Source organism: Perna viridis, chromosome 4 (assembly GCF_037379345.1).
Source record: "Perna viridis isolate PV_CMFRI_1.1 ecotype Kerala chromosome 4, ASM3737934v1, whole genome shotgun sequence".
NCBI classification, from domain to species: Eukaryota; Metazoa; Mollusca; class Bivalvia; order Mytilida; family Mytilidae; genus Perna; species Perna viridis.
The window spans coordinates 23,684,063-23,707,710 of NC_142448.1; the positions used below are offsets into that span (position 1 = coordinate 23,684,063).

Sequence of the window (23,648 nt, forward strand, 5' to 3'; positions counted from 1 at the left end):
AATAGTTTTAACAGTAATCATTTTCTGAGAAATTGGTCTATTTTTAAAAATTTATTTCTGACATGCCTCCCCCTTTTTCTTGATCACATGTCAAAAATCCTAAATCTTTAAATTTTCACAAAAGGTGATATATTTGGCTTTAAATTTGTAAATACAGTGTTTTTACATTACAACATGACCAGTAAAGGGCACCTAAAGCAAAAAAAGTGCTCAATAATGGATTTTTCATGTTGCCATAGGGGAATGCTTATATGGCCTTAACCGCAGTAATGAAAGTGAGTTTTTCCTCATTTCTAACCTAATTTTTGCTCAAATCTACACAAAACTTGATTTCAAGTGCTTATTACCACCATATTTAGGTAAATATAGCCCTCAAAGTTTAATATTTGATATTTTTACTAAATTTTCTACACTTTTTACAAGACAGGACATAAAAATCAGGCAAAAAGACCAATTTTCCATAATTTGGACCTATAACTTAAAAAAATGCATATTTTGAAGGATTTTTGTAGTGTATTCCTCTCATGGCAAAGTTAACAAGATCTTCAAGTAGTTTAAAGCTATTTCAAGAAACTTTTCATTTTGCCATGGCTTCAGCTTAAGGCTAAAAACCACTAATTCCACTTCCCATAGGCTTCTATGCTAATTTCACAATATTCAATGGCTTCTCTGGACTTTACCTTAACTTTAACCTGCAGAGGACTATATATCAGCATGATTCTACATATGTCAGCTCACAATCCTCAGAATGGCATGTGGGGTTAGCAGACTTGCAGTGAAGTACTGGTCACCGGAAGTGAAGGGTCTATAAATAGCATGGGAAATCCCAGTGTTTTCACAAGATAGGGGTATATTTAAAAATCATTGTGGAGATTAGGCTTCACATCACAAGAAGCAAAATGCACCTATAAAATGTACAGAAATGTTTTTCCTGTCAGAAACTGTTTAAATTTTTTAAATAAGATGAGAACTTTTTTCACAGCACTATGAGGAACAGGAGTAATTTCTGCGTAGGACTATTTTTGCGTACGTTCCAAATGCTCATTGGTTGAATTGGTGGTCTGTAACCTAAAGAGTCACTTTTTGTCTTAGAAAAAATAAATCACTATACAGGTATCTTTCTACACACATACTGAATGCATTTGCAAAGTTTCAGTGAAATGTGACAAGCACTTTTTTAAATATTTGATTTTTAAATATAGGGTAACCAACTTGTGCGAGCAAAAAAGTGACAATATTTTACCATACTTAAATGCATTAAATATTTGCAAAGAACTTTTTCTGACTTTTCAAATAAAAAATATCAATCACAACTTGTTTTTTAACAATATTAATGAAGAAATAGTTTTAACAGTAATCATTTTCTGAGAAATTGGTCTATTTTTAAAAATTTATTTCTGACATGCCTCCCCCTTTTTCTTGATCACATGTCAAAAATCCTAAATCTTTAAATTTTCACAAAAGGTGATATATTTGGCTTTAAATTTGTAAATACAGTGTTTTTACATTACAACATGACCAGTAAAGGGCACCTAAAGCAAAAAAAGTGCTCAATAATGGATTTTTCATGTTGCCATAGGGGAATGCTTATATGGCCTTAACCGCAGTAATGAAAGTGAGTTTTTCCTCATTTCTAACCTAATTTTTGCTCAAATCTACACAAAACTTGATTTCAAGTGCTTATTACCACCATATTTAGGTAAATATAGCCCTCAAAGTTTAATATTTGATATTTTTACTAAATTTTCTACACTTTTTACAAGATAGGACATAAAAATCAGGCAAAAAGACCAATTTTCCATAATTTGGACCTATAACTTAAAAAAATGCATATTTTGAAGGATTTTTGTAGTGTATTCCTCTCATGGCAAAGTTAACAAGATCTTCAAGTAGTTTAAAGCTATTTCAAGAAACTTTTCATTTTGCCATGGCTTCAGCTTAAGAGTCACTTTTTGTCTTAGAAAAAATAAATCACTATACAGGTATCTTTCTACACACATACTGAATGCATTTGCAAAGTTTCAGTGAAATGTGACAAGCACTTTTTTAAATATTTGATTTTTAAATATAGGGTAACCAATTTGTGCGAGCAAAAAAGTGACAATATTTTACCATACTTAAATGCATTAAATATTTGCAAAGAACTTTTTCTGACTTTTCAAATAAAAAATATCAATCACAACTTGTTTTTTAACAATATTAATGAAGAAATAGTTTTAACAGTAATCATTTTCTGAGAAATTGGTCTATTTTTAAAAATTTATTTCTGACATGCCTCCCCCTTTTTCTTGATCACATGTCAAAAATCCTAAATCTTTAAATTTTCACAAAAGGTGATATATTTGGCTTTAAATTTGTAAATACAGTGTTTTTACATTACAACATGACCAGTAAAGGGCACCTAAAGCAAAAAAAGTGCTCAATAATGGATTTTTCATGTTGCCATAGGGGAATGCTTATATGGCCTTAACCGCAGTAATGAAAGTGAGTTTTTCCTCATTTCTAACCTAATTTTTGCTCAAATCTACACAAAACTTGATTTCAAGTGCTTATTACCACCATATTTAGGTAAATATAGCCCTCAAAGTTTAATATTTGATATTTTTACTAAATTTTCTACACTTTTTACAAGATAGGACATAAAAATCAGGCAAAAAGACCAATTTTCCATAATTTGGACCTATAACTTAAAAAAATGCATATTTTGAAGGATTTTTGTAGTGTATTCCTCTCATGGCAAAGTTAACAAGATCTTCAAGTAGTTTAAAGCTATTTCAAGAAACTTTTCATTTTGCCATGGCTTCAGCTTAAGGCTAAAAACCACTAATTCCACTTCCCATAGGCTTCTATGCTAATTTCACAATATTCAATGGCTTCTCTGGACTTTACCTTAACTTTAACCTGCAGAGGACTATATATCAGCATGATTCTACATATGTCAGCTCACAATCCTCAGAATGGCATGTGGGGTTAGCAGACTTGCAGTGAAGTACTGGTCACCGGAAGTGAAGGGTCTATAAATAGCATGGGAAATCCCAGTGTTTTCACAAGATAGGGGTATATTTAAAAATCATTGTGGAGATTAGGCTTCACATCACAAGAAGCAAAATGCACCTATAAAATGTACAGAAATGTTTTTCCTGTCAGAAACTGTTTAAATTTTTTAAATAAGATGAGAACTTTTTTCACAGCACTATGAGGAACAGGAGTAATTTCTGCGTAGGACTATTTTTGCGTACGTTCCAAATGCTCATTGGTTGAATTGGTGGTCTGTAACCTAAAGAGTCACTTTTTGTCTTAGAAAAAATAAATCACTATACAGGTATCTTTCTACACACATACTGAATGCATTTGCAAAGTTTCAGTGAAATGTGACAAGCACTTTTTTAAATATTTGATTTTTAAATATAGGGTAACCAACTTGTGCGAGCAAAAAAGTGACAATATTTTACCATACTTAAATGCATTAAATATTTGCAAAGAACTTTTTCTGACTTTTCAAATAAAAAATATCAATCACAACTTGTTTTTTAACAATATTAATGAAGAAATAGTTTTAACAGTAATCATTTTCTGAGAAATTGGTCTATTTTTAAAAATTTATTTCTGACATGCCTCCCCCTTTTTCTTGATCACATGTCAAAAATCCTAAATCTTTAAATTTTCACAAAAGGTGATATATTTGGCTTTAAATTTGTAAATACAGTGTTTTTACATTACAACATGACCAGTAAAGGGCACCTAAAGCAAAAAAAGTGCTCAATAATGGATTTTTCATGTTGCCATAGGGGAATGCTTATATGGCCTTAACCGCAGTAATGAAAGTGAGTTTTTCCTCATTTCTAACCTAATTTTTGCTCAAATCTACACAAAACTTGATTTCAAGTGCTTATTACCACCATATTTAGGTAAATATAGCCCTCAAAGTTTAATATTTGATATTTTTACTAAATTTTCTACACTTTTTACAAGATAGGACATAAAAATCAGGCAAAAAGACCAATTTTCCATAATTTGGACCTATAACTTAAAAAAATGCATATTTTGAAGGATTTTTGTAGTGTATTCCTCTCATGGCAAAGTTAACAAGATCTTCAAGTAGTTTAAAGCTATTTCAAGAAACTTTTCATTTTGCCATGGCTTCAGCTTAAGAGTCACTTTTTGTCTTAGAAAAAATAAATCACTATACAGGTATCTTTCTACACACATACTGAATGCATTTGCAAAGTTTCAGTGAAATGTGACAAGCACTTTTTTAAATATTTGATTTTTAAATATAGGGTAACCAACTTGTGCGAGCAAAAAAGTGACAATATTTTACCATACTTAAATGCATTAAATATTTGCAAAGAACTTTTTCTGACTTTTCAAATAAAAAATATCAATCACAACTTGTTTTTTTAACAATATTAATGAAGAAATAGTTTTAACAGTAATCATTTTCTGAGAAATTGGTCTATTTTTAAAAATTTATTTCTGACATGCCTCCCCCTTTTTCTTGATCACATGTCAAAAATCCTAAATCTTTAAATTTTCACAAAAGGTGATATATTTGGCTTTAAATTTGTAAATACAGTGTTTTTACATTACAACATGACCAGTAAAGGGCACCTAAAGCAAAAAAAGTGCTCAATAATGGATTTTTCATGTTGCCATAGGGGAATGCTTATATGGCCTTAACCGCAGTAATGAAAGTGAGTTTTTCCTCATTTCTAACCTAATTTTTGCTCAAATCTACACAAAACTTGATTTCAAGTGCTTATTACCACCATATTTAGGTAAATATAGCCCTCAAAGTTTAATATTTGATATTTTTACTAAATTTTCTACACTTTTTACAAGATAGGACATAAAAATCAGGCAAAAAGACCAATTTTCCATAATTTGGACCTATAACTTAAAAAAATGCATATTTTGAAGGATTTTTGTAGTGTATTCCTCTCATGGCAAAGTTAACAAGATCTTCAAGTAGTTTAAAGCTATTTCAAGAAACTTTTCATTTTGCCATGGCTTCAGCTAAAGAGTCACTTTTTGTCTTAGAAAAAATAAATCACTATACAGGTATCTTTCTACACACATACTGAATGCATTTGCAAAGTTTCAGTGAAATGTGACAAGCACTTTTTTAAATATTTGATTTTTAAATATAGGGTAACCAACTTGTGCGAGCAAAAAAGTGACAATATTTTACCATACTTAAATGCATTAAATATTTGCAAAGAACTTTTTCTGACTTTTCAAATAAAAAATATCAATCACAACTTGTTTTTTAACAATATTAATGAAGAAATAGTTTTAACAGTAATCATTTTCTGAGAAATTGGTCTATTTTTAAAAATTTATTTCTGACATGCCTCCCCCTTTTTCTTGATCACATGTCAAAAATCCTAAATCTTTAAATTTTCACAAAAGGTGATATATTTGGCTTTAAATTTGTAAATACAGTGTTTTTACATTACAACATGACCAGTAAAGGGCACCTAAAGCAAAAAAAGTGCTCAATAATGGATTTTTCATGTTGCCATAGGGGAATGCTTATATGGCCTTAACCGCAGTAATGAAAGTGAGTTTTTCCTCATTTCTAACCTAATTTTTGCTCAAATCTACACAAAACTTGATTTCAAGTGCTTATTACCACCATATTTAGGTAAATATAGCCCTCAAAGTTTAATATTTGATATTTTTACTAAATTTTCTACACTTTTTACAAGATAGGACATAAAAATCAGGCAAAAAGACCAATTTTCCATAATTTGGACCTATAACTTAAAAAAATGCATATTTTGAAGGATTTTTGTAGTGTATTCCTCTCATGGCAAAGTTAACAAGATCTTCAAGTAGTTTAAAGCTATTTCAAGAAACTTTTCATTTTGCCATGGCTTCAGCTTAAGAGTCACTTTTTGTCTTAGAAAAAATAAATCACTATACAGGTATCTTTCTACACACATACTGAATGCATTTGCAAAGTTTCAGTGAAATGTGACAAGCACTTTTTTAAATATTTGATTTTTAAATATAGGGTAACCAACTTGTGCGAGCAAAAAAGTGACAATATTTTACCATACTTAAATGCATTAAATATTTGCAAAGAACTTTTTCTGACTTTTCAAATAAAAAATATCAATCACAACTTGTTTTTTAACAATATTAATGAAGAAATAGTTTTAACAGTAATCATTTTCTGAGAAATTGGTCTATTTTTAAAAATTTATTTCTGACATGCCTCCCCCTTTTTCTTGATCACATGTCAAAAATCCTAAATCTTTAAATTTTCACAAAAGGTGATATATTTGGCTTTAAATTTGTAAATACAGTGTTTTTACATTACAACATGACCAGTAAAGGGCACCTAAAGCAAAAAAAGTGCTCAATAATGGATTTTTCATGTTGCCATAGGGGAATGCTTATATGGCCTTAACCGCAGTAATGAAAGTGAGTTTTTCCTCATTTCTAACCTAATTTTTGCTCAAATCTACACAAAACTTGATTTCAAGTGCTTATTACCACCATATTTAGGTAAATATAGCCCTCAAAGTTTAATATTTGATATTTTTACTAAATTTTCTACACTTTTTACAAGATAGGACATAAAAATCAGGCAAAAAGACCAATTTTCCATAATTTGGACCTATAACTTAAAAAAATGCATATTTTGAAGGATTTTTGTAGTGTATTCCTCTCATGGCAAAGTTAACAAGATCTTCAAGTAGTTTAAAGCTATTTCAAGAAACTTTTCATTTTGCCATGGCTTCAGCTTAAGGCTAAAAACCACTAATTCCACTTCCCATAGGCTTCTATGCTAATTTCACAATATTCAATGGCTTCTCTGGACTTTACCTTAACTTTAACCTGCAGAGGACTATATATCAGCATGATTCTACATATGTCAGCTCACAATCCTCAGAATGGCATGTGGGGTTAGCAGACTTGCAGTGAAGTACTGGTCACCGGAAGTGAAGGGTCTATAAATAGCATGGGAAATCCCAGTGTTTTCACAAGATAGGGGTATATTTAAAAATCATTGTGGAGATTAGGCTTCACATCACAAGAAGCAAAATGCACCTATAAAATGTACAGAAATGTTTTTCCTGTCAGAAACTGTTTAAATTTTTTAAATAAGATGAGAACTTTTTTCACAGCACTATGAGGAACAGGAGTAATTTCTGCGTAGGACTATTTTTGCGTACGTTCCAAATGCTCATTGGTTGAATTGGTGGTCTGTAACCTAAAGAGTCACTTTTTGTCTTAGAAAAAATAAATCACTATACAGGTATCTTTCTACACACATACTGAATGCATTTGCAAAGTTTCAGTGAAATGTGACAAGCACTTTTTTAAATATTTGATTTTTAAATATAGGGTAACCAACTTGTGCGAGCAAAAAAGTGACAATATTTTACCATACTTAAATGCATTAAATATTTGCAAAGAACTTTTTCTGACTTTTCAAATAAAAAATATCAATCACAACTTGTTTTTTAACAATATTAATGAAGAAATAGTTTTAACAGTAATCATTTTCTGAGAAATTGGTCTATTTTTAAAAATTTATTTCTGACATGCCTCCCCCTTTTTCTTGATCACATGTCAAAAATCCTAAATCTTTAAATTTTCACAAAAGGTGATATATTTGGCTTTAAATTTGTAAATACAGTGTTTTTACATTACAACATGACCAGTAAAGGGCACCTAAAGCAAAAAAAGTGCTCAATAATGGATTTTTCATGTTGCCATAGGGGAATGCTTATATGGCCTTAACCGCAGTAATGAAAGTGAGTTTTTCCTCATTTCTAACCTAATTTTTGCTCAAATCTACACAAAACTTGATTTCAAGTGCTTATTACCACCATATTTAGGTAAATATAGCCCTCAAAGTTTAATATTTGATATTTTTACTAAATTTTCTACACTTTTTACAAGATAGGACATAAAAATCAGGCAAAAAGACCAATTTTCCATAATTTGGACCTATAACTTAAAAAAATGCATATTTTGAAGGATTTTTGTAGTGTATTCCTCTCATGGCAAAGTTAACAAGATCTTCAAGTAGTTTAAAGCTATTTCAAGAAACTTTTCATTTTGCCATGGCTTCAGCTTAAGGCTAAAAACCACTAATTCCACTTCCCATAGGCTTCTATGCTAATTTCACAATATTCAATGGCTTCTCTGGACTTTACCTTAACTTTAACCTGCAGAGGACTATATATCAGCATGATTCTACATATGTCAGCTCACAATCCTCAGAATGGCATGTGGGGTTAGCAGACTTGCAGTGAAGTACTGGTCACCGGAAGTGAAGGGTCTATAAATAGCATGGGAAATCCCAGTGTTTTCACAAGATAGGGGTATATTTAAAAATCATTGTGGAGATTAGGCTTCACATCACAAGAAGCAAAATGCACCTATAAAATGTACAGAAATGTTTTTCCTGTCAGAAACTGTTTAAATTTTTTAAATAAGATGAGAACTTTTTTCACAGCACTATGAGGAACAGGAGTAATTTCTGCGTAGGACTATTTTTGCGTACGTTCCAAATGCTCATTGGTTGAATTGGTGGTCTGTAACCTAAAGAGTCACTTTTTGTCTTAGAAAAAATAAATCACTATACAGGTATCTTTCTACACACATACTGAATGCATTTGCAAAGTTTCAGTGAAATGTGACAAGCACTTTTTTAAATATTTGATTTTTAAATATAGGGTAACCAACTTGTGCGAGCAAAAAAGTGACAATATTTTACCATACTTAAATGCATTAAATATTTGCAAAGAACTTTTTCTGACTTTTCAAATAAAAAATATCAATCACAACTTGTTTTTTAACAATATTAATGAAGAAATAGTTTTAACAGTAATCATTTTCTGAGAAATTGGTCTATTTTTAAAAATTTATTTCTGACATGCCTCCCCCTTTTTCTTGATCACATGTCAAAAATCCTAAATCTTTAAATTTTCACAAAAGGTGATATATTTGGCTTTAAATTTGTAAATACAGTGTTTTTACATTACAACATGACCAGTAAAGGGCACCTAAAGCAAAAAAAGTGCTCAATAATGGATTTTTCATGTTGCCATAGGGGAATGCTTATATGGCCTTAACCGCAGTAATGAAAGTGAGTTTTTCCTCATTTCTAACCTAATTTTTGCTCAAATCTACACAAAACTTGATTTCAAGTGCTTATTACCACCATATTTAGGTAAATATAGCCCTCAAAGTTTAATATTTGATATTTTTACTAAATTTTCTACACTTTTTACAAGATAGGACATAAAAATCAGGCAAAAAGACCAATTTTCCATAATTTGGACCTATAACTTAAAAAAATGCATATTTTGAAGGATTTTTGTAGTGTATTCCTCTCATGGCAAAGTTAACAAGATCTTCAAGTAGTTTAAAGCTATTTCAAGAAACTTTTCATTTTGCCATGGCTTCAGCTTAAGGCTAAAAACCACTAATTCCACTTCCCATAGGCTTCTATGCTAATTTCACAATATTCAATGGCTTCTCTGGACTTTACCTTAACTTTAACCTGCAGAGGACTATATATCAGCATGATTCTACATATGTCAGCTCACAATCCTCAGAATGGCATGTGGGGTTAGCAGACTTGCAGTGAAGTACTGGTCACCGGAAGTGAAGGGTCTATAAATAGCATGGGAAATCCCAGTGTTTTCACAAGATAGGGGTATATTTAAAAATCATTGTGGAGATTAGGCTTCACATCACAAGAAGCAAAATGCACCTATAAAATGTACAGAAATGTTTTTCCTGTCAGAAACTGTTTAAATTTTTTAAATAAGATGAGAACTTTTTTCACAGCACTATGAGGAACAGGAGTAATTTCTGCGTAGGACTATTTTTTGCGTACGTTCCAAATGCTCATTGGTTGAATTGGTGGCCTGTAACCTAGATAGATTTGTATAACAGGTAAAATAGCCATAGTTTTTGTTTACCGTCCGTGCGAGACCCGACAAGGTAGACAAGGACGTTAGTTTTGTTTCCTGTTACCAGTACGAACAAAATAGGATAGGTAGGTAGGGATTTTATTTTTCAAAGACGTTTTACATTGAGTTAATTAGCTTTAGCCAAAATGACCACAAAACGTTTAGGGTACGCACAAAAAGGTAATCAGGGAAGCAGGAAACAGACATATTATTGAATATCCCGTATTTCTACTGACCCAAATAGATTAATTGAGTCGCCATTTTACACCAATCCCTTTTGACCGACTAAACATAAAAGTAGATAAAATGTTCAAGTGTTACTGTTTTATCTTCATTTAAGGCTAATTGGCACACACACACACATATATGTATACTTTACTGTCTTTTAAGATCTTGTAATCATACGGCACATGTTTTTGTTCAGATTATTTTGTTACTTATTTTTGTTTTCATATCAAGACTACGCATTATTTTCTGATTTTTAAAAGTCGACCTGATTATTTCTCACACAGTATTTTTTTTATTAGAAAGTGTACCCAGCTTACTTATTTATATTTAAGATAAGGTAAGTAATATACAAAAGCAAAATATTTAAGCTTAATACAGCTCTGAATTTCGATTGCGATTCAATGGGTGACACATCATAGTTTTCTGCCATGTGTTGTCTAAGACTTCAAAAATCTGAAATTGAATTTCTCATGGTCAAATAATACATAGTTAGATTCGACATATTGAAGATTTTTGTTATTGAGATAAAAAAAAAAAACGTTTCATTTTCCACTTTTGAGACAATGACGTGGGTCAAATTGAACAGAAATTTAACGACACCGTTAGATTCGGCATATCGAATTCTACAGTATATTTAAATAAACATGAAAAAGGAGGAGCCATTCGAATATTATTTTTGTTGATTAAACAAAGTTAATTTTTGACCATTTACCGAAGAATTTAGTTTTTTAAAAAATCATTTGGATTTGTTGTACTTCAAACCAATTGTAATAAAGAAATCTGGTAACTTTTAGCTAATAAAAAAAACCGCGTAAATTTAATCTCATTGCAATTGTTCAACAAATACGCAATCAATTAATTTTAAGTCTACAAAAGTAGCTGTTTGAATTCTTTTTATTCCAGATTTTAGGAGTCAAGGCCCAAAAATAAGTTCAACTCTTGTGATAAAGACCCACAAATTCTTATACAAACCCTTTTCCTGGCCCTTAATTTTTAGTGGTTCAGATTACAGCCCATGCAGAAAAAATCAACACAATCCTGTCTTTTGTGGTATAGAATATTGTGGTGTAATTCCACAGGGAAGTCATGAAACCACTCGTCGATGGATGACGACGACGGTTCAAATTATCAACATGAACACATTTTCTTCGACACGTTTGTTCATGTGTATTTTTCCCAATGACGAGACTAAGCCTACGGAGTGAACATTACACGACATCAACTGTTTAGTTTGTAGTCTATCACCAATTACGAAAAGTGCTAATACCAAAAGTGTCAATAAATAGAAGGATGTCAAAGAGGAGAAATCCAAGCACAAAGCACAAGATAAGTTTAGTGCTTTACATAGCATAGCTTGATACGAACGCAAGATGTCGAACCCTGAAAAGTAATGACACAGCTGTGGTTGGTTTGTGAGTTTAAATGTTTAACAGTATCACGACAAGAATGAAAGTGATCAAAGAACTGTTAATTACAAGTGCATTTAGACAAAGTCATACGAAATAAGCAAATAATACGAAATCGGAAAAAAACCTTTTTTTCTTGCCATTTTTGTCATTTTATTTATGAAAGGTAAAGGTTACATTCTTTGCGTCCATCACTTTCCCTTTATGATATGGAAACTAGTAGTGCATTTGTCAATTTTAAGCCACTTATTTCTTATAATAGTTGCAGAATTTGAATCCACCACCTCATCCTACCCTCCTGCAAGAAAATTAAAATAAGCCTGACTTCATTGGCAAGGAACCGCGTGGTGCAATCTTGCAGAGGTCCATACGCATATACTGATGTAATATAGAAAAGTTCTATACAATAGTACATGGGCTGAGATAACCCCCTTGCAGCCCCATTCATCAACCAAAGTATGATTTTCAGGTACCCTTATACCTCCCATTTACGAATCTTTTTGTCGCCAAAAAAATGAACTGAAGCATTTTTGTATTTTTTGGCTACTTTTTACACCTCGTTAAGGCAAACTTCTATTTTTAAAGTTTTTTTATCCTACGAACTTCCACTTTCTACAGAACTGACATATGTATACATCATCATATAGCCCAATGTCTCAGCTGTACAATAGTACCAAGACAGTTGCGGTAACACATAAGGTTTTGTGGTAAAATGAAAAAAATGAAACCCTATCCCGCCGAAAAATCGCTTAAATTGATATATTTTTTAATCCCAAAACCCCTCCAGTATCTATGTTTCTGTAAAAAATGGCTTATTTGGTATTTTCTGTTTTATCACAATATATACTTCTAGGGTTCTTTTGATGAATTTTGGCGATTTTCGTAGTCAGAATTTATCAAAAAAGCGAAAAATGGGATTTTCGATTTTTCGGTCAAAAGTCATATAAATTCGACTCTACAAGTTATCGCTCCACTAAAACAAATTTGGCATCATTCGATGGATAATTTAATTATCGACATAAATAAATCACGGAAAAGTATATTTCAAGAAAGGATTTTCCAAAATGTTAAAAATATTACCCCTACCCCTAGAAAACTGGTCTCAGTATCAAACAGAATTCTCATTCACAGCATACCGACAACGTAAAACTCATATTGTAGGCTCATTAGAAAGGTAGGTTGCTACATAGATGTGTTTGAATATACGAAAGCTTGTTTGAAATAGGGTACTTGAAACAAATTGCCCATTACAGGCGAAATGGAAGAAAATATTAAAATCCGAAAATTCCCAATTTTATGAAAAACTCATTATTGTCAGCTTGAAACTGAAAAAAAAAACTCGCATAAAATGAGAAGATATGTTGAATACATCGATAATGAAAACAATAGTACCCAACATGTCTATTGTTTACCGTTTATATATAGATTATTAACATTTGTTTCAAGTTGAGCCATTTTTTTTCATGTGTAGGGGTGGCAATTTTTTACCTAACTTGACTTGGAAAAGTTCAAATATTTATTACTTGGGCTCAATCTGAAGTCAAGACACTATATTAATGTACTGTATCACACAAAGGCTTGATTGAACTACGATATGCTGAAAAGGGGGAAATAACGGGTGGAATTGAAGAAAATATGAAATACGAATATTCCCCTTTTTATGAAAAACTCATTATTGTCACATTAAAACTGAAAAATACGCGCATAATATGAGAAGATATGTTGAATACAATAGTACCCAACATGTCTATTGTATACCGTTTATATGCAAAAAAAAATAACATTTTAGTTCATGTTGCGGCATTTTTTATCATGGGTTGTTCTTCCACCTAACTTGACTAGGGAAATTTAAAATATTTATTGCTTGGGCTCATTTTCAAGCTAAGACACTATATTAATAAACCGTATCACACAAAAGCTTGTTTAAACTACGTTTCTGAAAGAAAGACAATATCGGGTGATATAGTAGAAAATTATAAAATTCTGAAAATTCCTCTTTTTCCGATCTTAAAATAATGTCACCCCAAAAGAAAAATCTAAGCGCCTGAATTGATCAGATATGTTAGGTACATCATTATCTTAATTGTGAATGCCTACAATATGAGTTTTACGTTGTCGGTATGCTGTGAATGAGAATTCTGTTTGATACTAAGACCAGTTTTCTATGGGTAGGGGTAACATTTTTAACATTTTGGAAAATCCTTCCATGAAAATTAGTTTTTTGTGGTTCATTTATGTAAAGAATTAAATTATCTATCGAATGATGCCAAATTTGAGACGTTTTAGCGGATCGATAACTTGTAGATTTGAATTTATGTTACTTTTGACCGAAAATCGAAAATCTCATTTTTCGCTTTTTTTGATAAATTCTGACTACGAAAATCGCCGAAATTCATCAAAAGAACCCCAGAAGTATAAATTGTGATAATACAAAACAGAAAACAGGGGCGGGTCCAGGATTTTAGATTAGGGGACGCATAGTTAAAATTTCTGAGGTGAATTTTTTTAAATATTCTTCTAGAGTGGGTACAACGTACATGTAGATATATTTTGTGGTAAAATTAGCGAGAAATTAAAGTTTCAACCTAAAACCGCCTAAATCTACCCCGACAGCCCATGCTTTGCAAATTTTAGGTGGCGCACGCCAGCCACGCCCCTGGAAAATACCAAATAAGCCATTTTTCCTGAAGCATAAATACTCTAGGGGTTTTGACATTGAAACATATGTCAATTTAAGCGACTTTTTGGCGGTTTAGGGATACATTTTTTTCCATTTTACCACTAAACCCTAAGTGTTACCGCAACTTTCTTGGTGTCATTGTAAAGCTGAGACATTGAGCTATATGATGATACCTATGATTTAGTTTGTTCACACATGCTATCCAAGGAAGGCTAAGACACTCAAACAGTTGAGTCACAAAAATCTTGGCTTTTTGACCCAGTCGGGTACAAATAAGGGCTTACACTGAAAAAGAACCAGAGAATGGGAGGTATACAGGTACCTAAAAATCACCACGAAGTTGATGAAGGGGGGGGGCACGGTGGACGCTCCCAGCCCATGGACTACAATGCTTTCTTTTTGGTCCCTTTTTGGTCATTTTCTCTGGATGGGATGGGATATTCATACCCATATACTTATACTATTGTTTGGATACACGAACAACACTAGTTTTGACCCTTTTAAGTCATTTATTCCTAAAAGGTTCAGGTCTTAACCCTCTTAAACAATCCCAGTCTGATCCTTGTGGTAAAGAACATTGTAGGATAATATCATAAGGATCCATACGCTTATACTTGATTCTAAAACAGCTGGCATAAAACCATGATATTATAAACAATTTCACCGAGTAAGACAAGTTCGATTGAGCATGGCATCTTAGTGGAATTTCAACAGATACCATGATTACTCGAACATATATTTTTTTTTCATTTTACGAAAAAAATTGTCGCTATGCTGATTTTTTGTAAGGACTAATTCAGCAGCTCGCAACTCGCACAAAAACCATAGGAGTTTTCAATTCTTTTAAGAGAAAAATATTGAACAGAATTTTTTGCTACAGAAATCATGCATTTCTATAACTAGAAACCTTAATTACGGCCATCACTATAGCTTACATGATCGGTATGGCTTACCCGTGTCCTGAACAGATGTAGATTTTGTCCTCGTTACAGGACATGTACAATGGTATGGGATATCGTCGTCATTGTCCGCAGATAACTTGATCATTAATCGGTTGAACTCGGTAAAAGTTTACAAGACTGTTCAAAACCACACAAGAAAGGTTAATATTATATCGGGGATTACGGTGATATTATCATTAACGCGACCAATGAAAGATGAACGGATATGGAGAAACCAACAATGCACAAGTACAACCTAAAAACAAAATAGAGAATTCTTTCAGAAATCACCGAAAGGTCTTCTATAAGTGTAAACCCACCATTAAGCTCTGGAAGGCCCTGAGAACATAAGTAATAAAATCCACGGTACCAGTAGGTTGGCAATTCTTAAAAATCAATCGCAACTAGAAATACTATGAGCAAGCTCACAAAGAGGATACCCCCGCTTCGAATGGATTCAAATGTAGAACCTTTAATTTCTTTGAATTTATCTCCCTTTGGAGTCATTCAAAAGTAATGATATTCATCATGCTCATCTGCATTTGATACCCAACCTTCCTATAAAATATCATCAAAATTTCTTAAGTGGTAGGGACGTAATTATGGGTCGAATATTTCTATTTGTGAAAACAAGGATAAAAAATGGACAATAATTTGAAAATCGTATCCTTCACCAATAAATCTATTAAGGGAAGTTGATCAACCCATCGTATTTTATTTGAAAGAATGAGCTTTTGAGACATTATTTCCTTAACAAAACTGAGTGAGCAATACAATTTTCAATTAAGAACCTGCAAATAATAATACGTGAATTGAAAAAAAGCATTATGAATTTTCTGTCAAATACAAAACATATCACCCAAGCAATGCGATCCATATAAACCATGCGCAAATTTATTATTTTTAAAAGGGCTTAAGCTTAAATGTTATGGTCCATCGACCTGACATATAAAAGATTATCTTTAACTACATGTACTATGTCAATATATATTTTGAATATTAAAATGGCTTACCGATCTGTGGATCATGTCGGCGTACAGCACTGATTAATTAGTCCTTACATAAATAAATGGGAAATCCTAATTCAAAATATGATGTATGAATAGGATCTGAGAAACATAAAATCCCTGGTGATCTCCGAGCCTTCTACATGGAATATCTTACTTTCGAAAAACGCCGCGTGGTTTAAACGATTTAAACGACGATCGACTACCGTTTGAACCAGGAAGAAAGAAAGATATTGCACATAGCATTGTGTTGCATGACGGTTGTTAATAAGTATACATAGAATTATATAAAAAGTTCAAAAGTAACACCATAGCACATGTGAAAATGAATTTTCTACTTTTTCTGCCTGTTAAATCATTGTAGGTCAGCCACAACACACGCTGGTTTACCTAGAAATATGTGTTTACATTACAGACATTGACATATATTAATGAATGGAAATGTGTAACGAGATACTTAATTTATCTTGTAACAGATAGTCTTTTAGTCGGTTTAATGAAGTATAATTGGCAAAAGGAAAATAAAAAAAAAGGATAAGTACTATAATTATATTTCTGATCTAAAAGAGTGATTTAGTTTTTTTAATTAAGTACAGGAGGGAATTAAATTCGCTGTGTTTGAATACCCTACCAAGTTACAATTCCACAAATTCGAAAAAAAAAACATACTCATGTATAATTCATGAGTTTTAGCATTAAATATATATTTTTATTTAGTTGAGCATTCATACATAATTATATAACTTTTAAACCAGTATTTGTCACTCATTAAAAACGGCAAAGAAACAATAGTAATTTTTTGAATAAATAGGGCCTATTGAAAATACAAAAATGCAAATCAAAATTAGATACGCTGTACTCGTGTACTTTCTATCAAAAATGAACTTGCCGTAAAAAATACCTAATCCTGACCTAAAAAGGCTTTAGATAACACTGTGCTTTATATAAATATATCAGTGGATGAGAGACACTGAAAGGAATAGAATCACCAACTACGGAAATGATAGAGCTGTTCTTTTTCTGAAATTTTACTAATTTCACTATTGTATGAGAAAAAATAACGTTCAAACCTTGGACGATAGCTCTAAATTTACTTTGTTATTTACACAAAAATAGTTAGGGAAAAATTTATGAAGTAACTTAGATAGGACGAGCGTACAAGGTAATAAATATGTCATTGATTCAAACACAACTATAAATTTTGTAATATAGCTTGCTCTACTGAAACAATCTTACCGGGGCTTAAAGTAAAAGCATTTATGTATATTTATAGCGCGCCTTTTTATTGTTTATTCTAAATTGTGTAAATAACACGTATTTAACACAAGACAATTTAAATTTGCAAAACAGTGAATTGCAAATCTTGTGCCGCTTTTTCTTCAACCTACCATGTCATGTGAGTAATCATTGGATGCAAATTTGCATGGGATTTAATAAAATGCATTTTGTTTTACAATATTTACTAAAATAAATTTGTAGTTACAATTTAAAATTCATGGGATTTTTTTGTGTCCCATGGGATTTTTTTTCTCCCATGGGACTTTTTTTCTCCCATGGGATTTTAATTTCTCCCATGGGATTTTTTTTCTCCCATGGGATATCTTGTGTTAAAATACAACAATGATAGTCATAGAGAGTGTATGCCTTACATATTCACTTAGTGCATTTTTCTTCTGTGCAGTATGAAAAAAAAAGCTGAATGACTAAAAGAGAGAGGTTTTTTGTATTGTTTTGGGATGTTTTTGAAATTTTTAATCTTTTATAGCTTTGAAATGAAATCACTTTGAAAATTCACTTATCAACCACAAATGTAAAACAACGAAATAGAAAAAAATATTCAAAGACACTCTGACTATAAATATGCTGTTTAAGAATATAAACTTAGAATGCTGTATGAGCAGTACTTTTATCTTAGTATTTAAATAAATTATAAAAATTCTAATGGAAGTCTAAATTCAGGTCCATAATCAGCTTTTTGGCACTTCTTTTTCTTCTTGGTCAGCTTCAACCCATGAAACATGCTTCATTTCTCGTCTCTGTAGAGAAAAACAAGTAAAAATCTTTATGCAAACAAAATATATAAAATATTTTACAATACCATTTTATTTGTAATCAAAGTGATCTTATTTTTTCTTACTTGATATATGTTCATTTCTAATATCAACAGCTGAAATTACTTGCAATCAGACATCTAAAAGATAACATGAACAGACAAACAGACACACAGATAAAGTGCTTTCTATATAAGTTCGTGGCAGCACTTTTGACTTATTGTGCAAAGTATGAAGAATAGATGGACGGACACCAGTATGCCATAATATGTCCCGTCTCAAAAAGCAGGAGTACAAAAATTCTGGAGAACAGTGTATACCTGATATGATAAGCTATCAAGTTTGCATATACTGAATTAGGCATTCACCATAGAGGCAAGCAGGTGGCTGGTTCCTGAAATGGTGAAAAACAAATCTGCATGATAATACATATGGTACCTTTGAATTTAGTTGAATTAATTTTCATTGCAAGCATCCTTAAAGCAGTTATCTTGTAATGCATATAAGTAACATTCAATGTTAAGTCCAACATGCTGGGGGTAAGTTTAATCAAAATTAATTAAGAGATTGTGGAGAAAGCTGTCGTTGAACTTTCAAAAAATGTAACAAGTTTAGTGTAGTCTGAGTTGCTCATTTGCTTTTGTTACTTTGTGTGTATGATTTTAGTTACTTTATGTTCTTTGTTGTGTATGTCTGTTTTCCATGTCTGGTCTTTGTCTCTGAATTACATTCCTTTGATTGCCGCTTATTACATTGGTTCCCTTGATTACCTTTGAAACACAAGGTATGTTAGTGGTGCAAAGATAAGAGCTTAAAAAATAATGGTCCAGTTCAACTATAATTTTAGAATAGGACTTGACAAACTCTATTTGCAATTGAATATTCACACAATAAAGATATTTGTTTTTTGGCTTTATCAAAAGCATCTGTATACAAAAAGAGATATCTCCTGATAGCAAGTAATAGTGATTTTTACCAGAACTTAACATCTAGCTAGAGCTTGTTTATCTTGCATCAGACATAGTTGGTTTAATACTTAATTTTCTTAATTTAATTAAGTTCTTTATATGTCACTCACATTTTACGAGTCATTACTAAGAATCGTTTCATGCATCCTCTAATCTCTCTTGAGCAACATAGAGCACCTTCAAAACAAAATTATACTTATTATGCATTAATTCAAAATTAGATAACTTTCAGATTCTGTATATAGACAGTAAAATGGAGTTATAAACATGTAACTGAAACAGGGGCTGCACTGGCTTCCAAAATTCTGTCACCAATTTTTTTTAAGCAAAAAGTGGTGCCAAAAAAAAATTCCAATTTTTTAAAATATGACAGTACTAAGTCCACTGATGAAATTCCATGAGAAGAAAAAATGAAATCAGTACAACTTATATGCCATATATATACAATTTCCAAATCGTAACACAATTTCTCTTCAAACACAAGAAATCTTACACCCCAATTCCCACTAATGAAAACTTGCATCCAATCTTCAGTGTGTGATGGACAGGGTGAAAAACTAAACTAGTATTTTTATATTTAAAATGCTAAAATCAAAACTCTGTACTACATTTGGGTCTAAAAGCACTGAATCTATTATGGTTTCAAATGATCATATCTATATTGTTAATTTAGAATTTAAAGCCTTTCTGAATTGTTAAAACAGAAGATTAACAACATAAACATGTTACATTTGTACCTATAACTATCCATATCTACATTTTAACAAAAAAAAAAAAAACATTTGTACTGTACCTTATGTGAGACAGTACCTACCTCTATCTAGTTTGTCTTACTGCGTGCACAGATAAACTTATGGAACATATACAAAATGTATTATTCCAGCATTCAAAAATGGTCATTGCTTATACTGTTTTAGTCACATTTTTCACTCGATATTTATTCCATCAATTGTAGAAGAATTACCATTGCAGTACATAAATAAAAATCAATGCTTAAAATATGCAAACTATAAAGTTTGACTCTGCCACATTTGCCCAAAAAAATGGCAAAATATTGAAAAAAAAATCCAACAAAAAAGGGGGGGGTCTAATCCAGACCATACCCTTTAAAAAGCCATCATGTTTACATGGTTTTAGTAAACATTATCTGGAAGTGAGACGTGCTGTTGTTGTCCAGTCCCCACTTGTAGCAGTAAAATGGTTATGACTGAGTGATCCTTCAACTCGCGTTTATTTCCGTTTAGTAAACGACAATATCGAATACTCGGGAATGAATGATACTAACCTGTTTCTATTTTGGAAAGAACGAGTTTAAAATATTAATTGCATCCAAGATTTTGAAAGCAGTGAAAATTCTTATTCTAGCGTGCTTATTCTCATGGTCTCAGTATCGTATTAATTTTCCCATAGACTTCTATAGTGAAGTGCATATTTTTAGGATTTTTTAAAAAAATATGTAAATTGATTCAATAAAACTTTCACTTATGTAGCATTTCTAAGAACATGTGAAAAAATAATTTTCCGCAAAGAAAATAGGGTGAGTCCACGAAGATCGGACAGAAAAGTAGTCTTGAACTATAAATAGCCATTTTCCCTACTTTCACTTTCGTTTTGCACTCACCAAACCAACTTTTTCAGTGGAACATTTTTATGATATTATGTTAGATTTTCTCTTAAAAAAGTTCTTCTTCCAGTGTGATGTTTGCTCTATTTTATAAGTTATTGTTCATATCTTTTGACAAAACATTAGTTTGTAGAGAGGCAAAAAGAAAATGCACTATATTTTTATAGCATCCATGTTTTGAAGTACACCCGCTCAGGGATATGTAATACGATACTGGTACCTCATGCGAAGAGTTTCTCAATGGGTTTGGAAATGCAGGGGAAAGAAACGAATTATGGTGTAATGTGACAAGTTATGATTTGACCACGGACCAAAAGGTAACAACACATGGAAACGTTCTATCGTGCATCACATTTCACACTCCTAGTATTTTAATCGTAAGTACTTTTTTATCAGGCTTTCTAAAAATCAGACAGCACGCCAAAAACCAACCCAATTTAATTTTATTTCTTGTTTAGAAACAGTTACTGATCACATAATCTTAGTTTTTTATTTGTTTGTTGCGCTAAATAGAGAAAAAGTATGTACAAAAATGTAGATTGTAAATGAAATTTGCACAGAAGCATCGTTTGTTTGGTAGGTTTTCTTCACCGTGAATTACTTTTTATCCAACATGAATCACTTTTCCATTAGCAGTGTCTGAATTTTATGTTGACTGGTACTTAACATTTGATCTAAACGGAACCTTTCAGGGTTCTCCTAAGTGCTATTTGTACGAATTTGTTGTTGAATTTGTACCAAGTCTGCAAAAATATTTAACAAAACGGACTTATTACAAAAAATGTCTTACTAGATGTAAACTAAGATAATCATCACATTCCTTCTTTGTTGAAACTGGGGGTTACTATGGTATAGAGATGTCAAATAGATAGTGTGCTTTGTGCACAATGAAAAGTGTCGAGGATGAATTTCATTTTGTATCGAGTTGTGACGCCAGTATGTCTAGCCTTATTATTTTAGAAGCCCCTCCTCTTTCAAAATATAGTACATGCATATATTTCAAAATCACTGGAAATTTCAAGGTGATGCGTAATTTATGTAGGTTCCTTGTCCATGTATTTACAGTATTGCCTTACTTAACTTATACAGATATTGATTTGAATTGATCTTTACAATGAATTTAAAAAATCAAAATCTGCAGTCAAAATGTATACGTAAAACTCAAATTTTCGTTTATTACGAGAAAATTACTACAGGTATTAACAGCTCGATATTCCGTTTTACTGTTAATTAAGTACAATATACAGGAAGTGGTCGGTTTAGCTGGGGGCACTTATAATCTAGGTAATAAATACATCCCGTAATATGGCTTCGCACGTGTTTCGTGTGGCAGATCAAGATATTTACAAAATAGGAGCTGACATAGGACCCTAAATTTACCCAAGAAAATTATGAAAATGATATATTCTATTCACTTTTATCGAAAATATGTGAAGCAACTATTTGTTTGATTATTTCTTATGCACAAATATCACATTAAAAAATCAATTTATAAGGGGACCAAGGACAGCCGCCATAAAACCTGGTTTAATTCTCAATGTCCAAAGGAAATGCCTGTACCGAGTGACGATGACCATTGCAATGGTTGCAAACTTTCCGGTTGTACTTTGATAATACCATTTAAATTTTATGCAGACTTTTCATTTTGACTCTTATATAGAGTTTATCATTTCGATAACTTTGTTAATAACCATTCATTTGTTATGGACAAATATTCATGTTTGTTTCTCACCCGTTGTTTTACGGTAATATTGTACACATAGCACGGAAAGCTCGATACTCGCCCAATAAGTAAACTAAACCGTTGAATAGGCTTATTCGTAAGGGATATAATGTTATGATATTCTTGTCAGATCTTTAAGGATGACATTTTTTTGGTATTTCATTGATTCGCTCATGGAGTCTTTAAATAGAAATTGGACCACTATAGGAGAGTTCGCCAATCTCATTAGTGATGTCATATTCACTAATTTTCATATCATTAAGTGTCAAGTTGGTTGGCAAATAAACAACGAAATAAACAATTAGCAAATTCATGATTAGAATACCAATTTTCAAAACTTTATAACTTTGTTATTCTATATCCAATTTTGGTTCTGTAAAATAATTCATATTTTATGTGTAAATTTATTACTCTTTTACTTAAAAAATAAATTTGAAATAATATTTATATGTAAACCTCTATTATCATTAAAAATTATTTTAAATTTTTTATGCTCACATAGTCTAATTACTGAATATTTATTTCAAAATTCCGTGGATAAAAAGAGTATTATTGGCAGTGTAGAGAACCAAAAGAATTTTTCAATTACCTTAAAAAACGAAAACGTTATGATGATATAAAGTTGATGCCCCATGCCAATCAAGGGATTTTTTGCCAACCAAACCAAATCACAGGTAAGTGATGACATCACGAAGAACTCTCCTATATTTTAAAACAGTTTTTGGCATGACATTGGTTGTGTCCTTATTGTATGACGTGTGAAGCACCGTGGCTCAACCGCGCATGGGAAGAATTGAAATTGATTTTACATATGATAGGGACATCCAGACTTGGGACCGGCAAGTTGTCCGGCCGGAGTTAATGTCCATTTAAAAGATTTTTCAATACTAGATCCAATACAAGGTAGATCTATTTAGGTGTAAATTACATCTTTTTGGCATATTTTGGATATATATATTCCTAACTTCTATTTTATGAAATATTTGATATCACTGCCTTTTACAGGTAGACTGATACAATTAGTGCCAGTCTTTTTAAGCGCAATTCAACCACGGGGAAATATATTGGGACAATTA

The 23,648-nt window shown here is 31.7% G+C and overlaps 1 protein-coding gene across 2 annotated transcripts in view; it reads right to left on the minus strand.

Annotated features, from left to right (window-relative positions):
• LOC148619405 (uncharacterized) overlaps positions 1-16,439 on the minus strand; it is a 134,813-nt gene extending 118,374 nt beyond the window's left edge. Inside the window, exon 1 of one of the 2 annotated variants that reach the window (XM_088579266.1) lies at positions 16,213-16,439. The gene's annotated coding sequence lies outside the window, so the exon portion shown is untranslated. The remainder of the gene's footprint in view (positions 1-16,212) is intronic. The other variant, XM_088579264.1, reaches the window with a different exon arrangement.
• Positions 16,440-23,648: the final 7,209 nt, after the last annotated feature.